General features: G+C 38.6%; 1 pseudogene; it reads right to left on the reverse strand.

Annotated features, from left to right (window-relative positions):
• Positions 1-4,388: 4,388 nt before the first annotated feature.
• Positions 4,389-9,164, reverse strand: LOC143645113 (extracellular matrix protein 1 pseudogene; annotated as a pseudogene).
• Positions 9,165-9,367: the final 203 nt, after the last annotated feature.

Here is a 9,367-nt window from a genome sequence, read left to right on the forward strand (position 1 = left end):
GATCATGAGTTAAATGGTCATTTGTATCACATTATATCAAGGTTATGTGCTGTCAACATTACTTATCACTGTTGATGTTAACCTTGATTACCTGACTAAGGTAGTGTTTGCAGTTTCTCCACTGTAAAGTTATTCTTTTTTCTCCCCTTTCCATACTTTGCTGTTCAGAGGGCAGTTACTATGTGTAGCCTACTACTTAAGGAGTGGGGAGTTATGCTCCACTTCCTTGAGAAAAGAGTATTTCCAGAAGTTATTTGGAATTCTCTTCTCCTATGGGTTCATAGATATTTGCTTTATACTTTGAATTATAATACACTGCTACTTTTATTTGTTTTTTTAATCCGTTCTCATATTGAATATTTTGTTGCCCAAATTTTTCTACATTTGGTCATTAGAAATTCTTTCAGCTTCCTCTAGTACCTTTTGACATAGCACCATTTTTAAAGCATTCCTTATGTTCTGCCCATTGTTTATTTCTTACTCCAGTCTTTGATTCAGCCATTTTCCCGAGGAGCCTGATTATCTTTTATTTGGTTTCCCTACATTAATTGATACTGTTTTATGGTTTTTACTCTTTAATTTTTTGATGGATGGATTACATTGATCAATTTTCAAATGTTGAGCTAGACTTGCATACCTGGAATAAATCCCATTTGTTTATGGTATATAATGCCTTTCTTTCATTGATGGATTTGACTTGCTAATATTGCATTGAGGATTTTTGTATCTATATTCATTACAGATAGTGGCTTGTAATTTTACTTTTTTGCAATGTCATTACCTAATTTTGTCATTAGGTAATGCTGGCATTATAAAATGAGTGAGAAAGTATTTGCTCTGCTTCTATTTAATGGAAGAGATTGCAGATAAGTCTTCTAGACCTGGTCCTTTCCCTCTTGGAAGGTTAATTGTCATTAATTCAATTTCTTTAATAAATATAGGACTAGTCAGATAACTTACTTCTACTTTGTAAGTTTTAGTAGTTTCTGTCTTTTAGGGAGTTGGTCCATTACAACCAAGTTATGAGCTCTGTGGGCATAGATTTGTTCATAGTATCCTTTAAATTCCTTTTAAGTCCACAGGTAGAAGCTTAGATGATTGATTTTGGATCTTTCTTATTTTCTAATATATGTTTTTAATTCTATTAGTTGCCCTCAAAGCACACATTTTAGTTATATTTACATTTTCACCTAGTACAAAATATATTTTTTTAATTTCTCATGAGATTTCTTCTTTGACCTATATGCAATATAGAAGCATATAGTTTAATCTCCATATACTTGGGGATTTTCAGATATCTTTCTGTTATTGATTTCTAAATTTCATTGTGTTCTGAAAGCATTTATTTATAATCTTTTAAATATCTTAAGGTATATTTTATGATCAAGAAAATGAGCTATGTTGGTGAGTATACAAGAAAGCTTGAGAAAAATGTGTGCTATGCTCTTGTTGTATGGAGTATACATATAGGTAAATTAGATCAAGTTGATTGATAATGCTGTTCTGTCCAACTTTAGAGATTTTCTAACTGCTAGATATTACTAAGTAAAGAGTTTTGAAGTCTCCAACTTTAATAGTGTATTTGTCTTTTGCTCCTTTCAGTTCTGTCAGTTATGGTGTCACATTTTTGATGCTTTGTTGTTAGGTGCATACAGTTTATGCTTTGCTATATCTCTGTGGGAAATCAATCCCTTTATCATTATGTAACTGCTGGTTTGAATCTATTATGTACCCCAGAAAAGCCAAAAAGTTTAATTGTGATCCAATCTTGTGAGGGCAGCCATTTTTTTAAATCCTGATTCAATACTGTGGGTCGGAATCTTTTGATAGATTATCTTCATGGAAATATGACACACCCAATTGTGGGTATTAACTTTTGATTACATGGAGATGCAACTCCACCCATTCCAGGTGGGTCTTGATTAGTTTTACTGGAATCCTTTAAAAGAGGAAAGATTCTAGAGAGAGACCCAGAAATGGCTAAAGCCTAGAGAAATGATAGAGAAATGATAGAAGTGGTAGAAATGATAGAAGCCGCAGAGCTGATAGAAACTTCACAGCATAGCTGACACAGATGTGGACACATGGAGAACAGGGACACAGATGTTTGGAGATGCTTGAAGCCCAGCAGATGTTGCCATGAGATGTTAAGCAAGCCAGAAACTGAAGAGAGCCAAGAGAAGCCAAGAGATGAAAACCAGCCCTGGAGGAGTAAAGTGAGGAACCTCTATAGGAATAGAGACTGAAAGCAAAGGAGCCAAGGAACAAAGTACCAGTGTCCCTTCCCAGCTGATAGAGGTGTTGCAGATGCATCAGCCTTCCTTAAATTAAGGTATCTTTCCCTGGATACTTTAGTTTGGACATTTCCACAGGCATAGAATAGTAAACTTGTAAGTTATTACATTCTCCTTTATAAAAGCTGTTCCAGTTCTGGTATATTGAATTCCAGCAGCTTGCAAACTAACACAGGCATGTACCCTTTATTCTTCATAATTGTCCTTGTTCTGAAGCCTGCAGCGTTGGAAATTGATATAGCTATTCCAGCTTTCTTTTGGTTAGTGTTAGCATGGTATGTATATCTTTCACCATTTCTTTACCTTTGATCTACCTGAGTCTTATTATTTAAAGTGGGATTCTTGTTGACAAAGTATAAGTGGGTCTTATTTATTATACTTTGTGACACTTGCTGCTATAATTGATGCATCTACTGCCTTTTTTTTTTGATGCTGATTTTGGTTCACATTATCTTCTTTCATAATTTTACATTTCAGGCTAGGCAGTGTTTGAAAATCAATGATAGAGGCTAAAGTAACTAACATTTAGTTGCAGAAAAGGGAAATCCTTTTCTCTCTGAGGCTTTTAGGTTAAGGGCTAATTTCTTTGATCTAATCTAATATTGAGCTGAGTCTGACTTTCAATAAGTTTCATTTCACCACTAGTTTATAAATGTTTTGAAAGCCAATTTGAGACTCCCATTTCATTAGGATTTGAGATATAAACCCCAGTGAGATTCTGATTATGTCTCTCTGTTAGTTCATCTGCCACTTCTGTGGGTTCCTGAATAGCTCACTCTTCTCTCTAGTTTTGTTCGTGGCCTTTAAAGCTTTGGGAGATTTCTCTCTCTCCCTGACTGCCTGATGCTCAGCTCTTTGATATGTTGTCACAAACGTGATGAAGGCCCTGAGGGTAATAATTGACAGGCATGTATGGATTTACTTTGAGTTTGGGATTCGTCAGGAATCACATCTATTACGCTTTAAATGTGGCCATTAAAAGTTTCACTTGTTTCTCCTTATAGCAGTAAAGTTCTCCATATATAGTGGGTTTGCTCCTTAGATGGCAGAATTCTTGAAAGAGATTGTACCTTACTTTATTTGCTTGCACTTTTAAATATCATCAACTCTCTGATGGAATTAAAAGTAGATACTGATTTCGTATCTTATCCAGTGTCTTCTTCTTATTGGATATCATGGAAGGTCTTTTGTGATATTCTAGATCCTAACAAAAAAATGGCAATTTCTTCATCGTGTTTTAACTTTTCTAGTTTAATTGTAAATCTGACAATTCTGTTACAGAGAAACATTTGTCTGCTGCCTGGTGATTGAGAATGACTTCTCTAAAACATTAAATAAATTTAAGGCACTATTATTATTGTTTATATTTTACATATTTAATTGAGGCAATAAATAATTTATCCATTATTTTGAAGGTTGTGAGCAGAAGGACTGAGTCAGAAGCATCAACCATTCTGCCTACAATGTTGAATAACTTATTGCAGAGGCACTGTTGCCATAAATAATATATAAATGAGTTGTTGAGAGGATTGGGCATATTCAAGAAAATAAAATATACTTAATCATAATCAATTTAGTTATAAATATTAAAATTAGATGTAGGACTCATTGCCACCTGGTAGTAATAAGGAACAACCTTAGTATTTATGTAATGTCTCTTTTATAAACATTTATGCTACAAAATAAAAAATATCCTATGACAGTACTATGAAAGCTTGAGGAAGGAATATTTGAGATATACAAGGTGAAGATTTGGTGCCTGATTTTATGATTCCTCCTTCCTCTCATCTTGAATTTCTTGCCAAAGATGTTGTGCCTGTTTGAAACTGTTATGTACCCCACAAAAGTCTCCTTTACTTCAGTGTAGGGGTACACTTATTGTGGGTGGGATCTTTTGATTAGGTTGTTTCCATGGAGACGTGACCCTCCCCATTCAAGGTGGGTCTTAATCTTTTCCTGGAGTCCTATGTGGGAGTGAACCAAGAGAAGCTAAGAAAGAATTCATTCTTCCTTAGGCTCTGGGGTAGGGCTGATATTTTTTCCCTTAGTGGGCCCTGTTCCCCCTGGCCTTGGGATACCCTGTGTCTCCAACAATTAGAGCCACACTCCTAAATAATTGGTGTTAAAGCAGTTGGTCTGTCATCCCCAGAATTCAGGTTACAGCAGAGGGCAGGATCTTGCCAGAAGGTATGTGGGGACCACACAGGTCATGATGAAGGCTGATTTCTCCTCTTTAGGATAGCAGGTCTGCTTTGGAAAGAATGTTCTGGATCAGCCCATAAATCTGTTTATGCTTGGTGAGAAATCTCCCATTTCCACAGAGATGGCCCATGAGTTTAGGGGTAACTCACCTGAGGTCCAGGGTCAAGATGTCCTGGTCACAGTTGGGGTAGGGGCCGAATGGGGAAAGTACTCATCACAGACAGGGGTTGGGGTTAGTGGCAACACCCATGGCGGTGTGTCTTTATGGCCTGTTCTCAGTCACAGTAGCTATCAAGGGTATCCTCCCAGGCCACACAACAAGTGTGGTTGTGCCCTTTGAGGCAGCAGTGCTGGAACTGTCCTTCCAGCTGGGTCAGAGCTCACACCTGCCTTTGGATAAGGTCCATAGCTGGGAGGTTGCATGACACAGAGCGAAGCGTCTCAGGTGGTAGATGTTCTTGACATTGTTCAGTGTGGGCATCCCAGGGGGAAAAGGCAGCTCATGGCTGAGGAAATACCAGGTTGGTGGCTGGGGCAGGCTCAGACCTGATAGTGTTGCTGGGGAGCTTCCTCCTGGAAACAGGAGAATTGAGCCTCCCTCTGCCATCTGCAGCAGCAGTGGGCTCGGGTCTTGACCAAGAATTTGGCCTCACAAAGCCAGGTCATTGCATTCTCCTACATGAGTGTTGCATGGTCCTGGTGGTTTGTGTGACTGCAGCAGCAGCAGTAGTGGAAATAGCCACTCTGCAGCAAACTGAGGGTCTCATCCTGGCGACTGAGGTGGAAATAGTCAGTTTGGGACAGATTCCAGGGTCTGTATACCACACAATGACAGTCAGGGAGGCAGATCTGGTTCAGATTGTCTGCAGAAGACTGCCCAGGGGCTGGGGACAGAAGCCATACAGCCAGTGGCCCCAGCCCCCATGAGGTCAGCCCTTTTGGCAGTGTTGAACTGGATTCCAAGACTCAGGTTCTGGGTGGTTCTGCCCTGTGAGGGACCTGGCTTTTCCTCTCTCTGCTTAGATCAGAAGATATTGCCTCCTGATGTGAGAAAGGTGGGTCTACTTCTTTCTGTTCAATAGGAAGTTGGGGAGGAGGCAGCTCTTCTTGGAGGGTGTTGGCTTCATGGGGGCATCTGCTTTGCTTTCAACAGGGAGTTGGGGAGGGGACAGCTTTTCCTCCTGAACAAAGATGGCTTCCTTGAAGGGAAGGGGCTACACTTCACTCTGTCCCTCAAAGACAGGGTGATCTATGGGGAGGACTTGGGTTAGGGGTGGGAAAGAGGGTGCTGCAGACCCAACTTCTTGAAGGTGCTAGATAGGGTACTGAGCTCATTCTCGCTGCCCTAGAGCCTTGGGGCATCCCCTTGTGACTGCAAAAGTGACAGTCAAACAGGCCAAGACTAAGACTGCTCTGGACTCCATCCCCATCTTGGGGCAAGTACTGGCTAGTGGCCACCTACGAGGTGAGTTCTCAGGTAGATCTGAATTTGAAGGGCTGGGCTGCTGGAAGCCTGATTCTCCAGTTGCTGTTACTGCTGTTATGATACCTTCTTCTTGATGCCTTAATTTGACATTTTCATGGCCTTAGAGGAGTAAATTTGTAATGTAATACATCCCCTTTATAAAAAAGCCTATCCATTTCTGGTATATTATCTTCTGGCAGCTTTAGTGAAATGATATATGTAGGAGTCAAATAGAGAACAAAATGTCATTTTCTTAATAAGTGGGCACGCACAATTCCAATTCAGGATTTTCTGGTGAACTCTGCTAGGGAACACATCTAAGATTGGGAGGCATAGCTGAAGCCTTTTTTCTCTTGCTTTGTCATCTGTAATTTAAGAGGTTGGATGCCAAGACCTGGCCTGATTTGACTTAGTGCCACATTTGTAAGTATGAAATCTAAAATGGAGAGTACAAATATTCAAGGTCCTGTGGGATTGCCATCCAGATGTGTTTATCACATGGAGGCAGCTTGCATTTTCTTGTAATCTTGAAGGTACACAGTCACCCTATACTGGCTCAGTAGGTGATCAGATCATATTCAATACTATCAAAGGCCTTGGACACCAATATACTGTACCACTGATTAACTTTATTGCTTTTTCATAATAAATACATTTTATCAGACTGTCGAGGATAGTTTTTTATTTTTCTAAAGGGAAACAAGATAGACACTGTATATCTTTGGTAGTGGGGGGGGGAGTTCTAGGGGGTGTATAAGGGGGTTGGAATCACTCAGTGATGCAAAAACTTCTGTCTTAAACTGCTATGGACTATGAGGAATGAGCTGAAAAATAGGAGAGACCCAGTAGGATTGAAAAGTTTGAACATGTCATCCTTCTATTTAGTTCTTATTACTTACAAAACATGTTTTAGAAATTCTTCCAAAATACCATTTTTGTTAATAGATTCATATAGGTTTTTATTCAGTACATCACATTATTAGATTTTCCTTTCAAGTCTGCATGTTTGTGCCTGGTCCTTTAGGATACTGCACATCTGAGTGTTGCTGTGACAGCTGAATTCTAGCTGTGCACTCATCTCTCAGACAGCTGATGGTGAACAGAGATAATTCCAAAACAGAGGCCCATTTATCTCTGATTCTTGAATCTAGGACTGAACGGTTTCTTCTTTATTTTTTTCCTCCTTTCCTCCAGCAATTTCAGATTTGAAAACTCCCCAAAGGACAAGAGGGGAGGGGAAAATGACAAGGCCTCATTGGAATTTATTTAGTTTTGGGATGAAGCAATTATTAGTGATAATAATAAATACATTTCTATAAAAAGCAAAATTATGACTTTATTATACAGACATAATTATACAATTACACATGTATACTTATACAATTTATTTGACAATATATTTGACTCTGGCCTTTTCAGATTCATCCTTTAGATTCATACTTAACTATCTAGTTTTTCTTTTCCTTATTGATTTGCTAGAAGACTGATTTAATAGTTTTGACAAATAAGTAGACATTAATTGTTCAACTTATAGTCATTAATGACTTATAGATAAATAAAGAAGGGCTAATATAAGTTGGTTCCGAACATATTGTGACGTAACTATTAAGTGCAGAATTTGAAGTTTTACGTTATCATCATATGGGACCATAGGGGGTTTTATTCTGATTGATTCACTCTACAGACAAGAAAATTAAGGCTCAGAGAGAGGTTAAATGACTCCTTCAAGATGACGTGGCTACAAACAGAAAATCCAGTAGAACCCCTGTTATAAACCTCAGTATACTGCTACTGCTTCATGCTATAATGCTTTGTCCTCTGTACATGTACCCTATCAAAAATGTTAAAGAAGCTTTTGAATACATAATATCTATTAATGGACAACAGATACTGAGTATAGAAGGAATAAAAAACTTGGAGCCTATGCCCATTAAGGCAGGATCATAAATATGTCCCCAGGTAGGATGTTCACCCCTGCCAAATACAATAAATGAAAAGCTTTTCACAGTCCCACTTCTCTGCCTATTCTATGATTTTTATCAGCTCATGGCATGATTTATAAGCTACTGCTTACATTGACTGTCTAAGCTGAGCAAAGGAGAACAAATGCTTTGTTAAACTGAGCAGAAACGTAACAGGTAAAATGCCCCTGAAGAAATATTGTCAATATTTACATATAAAACCTATTGAAGGTAAACACACATCTGGGCTGAAATGTGGCTAAATCTACTAAGCAACTTTGAAAACCCTGCCACAATAATTAACATGCTAACAAATGTGAGAACATGTTGACTTCAAGGAAAATGATCTGATTAATTGGCTGTTTTTAGCTGTGATTTATTCCTTCCACCTGTAAATGCCCTATTTGCTGTTAATTTTTGTGCTTCCAGTTGTTAGGAAACACATTATAAACAGTGAAATGAGAAATGGTACTAACTTCTTTTATCAACATGGAGTCTTCACTATTTAGAGATGGCAACTAAGATAGTAGCAGCAAAAACAGTTATATTAACAACAGTTATACAGTTTATATTTTGGCAACATATAAAAATAGAACTAATTTCGACCAAGTGACTATCATATTTAAGATTTTTTTTCTTGCCTGACCTCATTTTGATCCTGCAGATGATTAAAGATAACAGAGTATTATTGTTTTCATTTTAGATGATGATGCAAATTCAGGAAAGCTAAGTAGTGTGTTCAAGGTCACATAACTAGTGTGTAAGGGACAGAGCTGGAATGTGAACAAAGGTGTATGTGACTTCAACATCAGTGTTCGTTAAATATGCTACTTTATTTTAGCCTCATAACAATCCTCAGTGGCAATTGGGTGAGGTACTATATGTGAGAATCCCTAATTTTGGAGTAGGGAGCTGTAGTAGGCAGCTGCTAAGATGGTCTCCAAGGATCCTTGTCTCCTGTTATTCATACTTTTGTGTAATCCCCTTCCCTTGAATATGGGCTGGACCTAGTCACTTGCTGCTAATAAAAAGAATACCACAAAAATGTTGGGAACATTACCTTAAAGTCTAAATTACAAAAAGAGTGTAGCTTCCATCTGTTCCTCGAGTCCTCTTTCACTTATTCCCTCCGAGGGAAACCAGCTGCTGTGTTGTGAACTGTCCAGTGGCGAGGCCCTCACGAGAAAGAACTGATGTCTCCAGCCTGCAGCCATCAAGCACCCGAGACGTACCAACAGCCATGCGAGTGAGCATGGGAGTGCTCTTTCCCCATGGAGTCCTTGGAATGATTACAACCCTGGCTAGCAACTTGATTACAGCTTTATGAGTTAGAGGCACTTGTCTAGGCCGCACCTAGATCCTTGAACCATAGAAATGATGAGTTGAAGACAATGAATACTTGTTGCCCTAAACTGCTAAATTTGGAATTTGTTTTGTAGCCATAG

The sequence above is a fragment of the Tamandua tetradactyla genome, chromosome 8 (genome assembly GCF_023851605.1).
Source record: "Tamandua tetradactyla isolate mTamTet1 chromosome 8, mTamTet1.pri, whole genome shotgun sequence".
Lineage (NCBI taxonomy): Eukaryota > Metazoa > Chordata > Mammalia > Pilosa > Myrmecophagidae > Tamandua > Tamandua tetradactyla.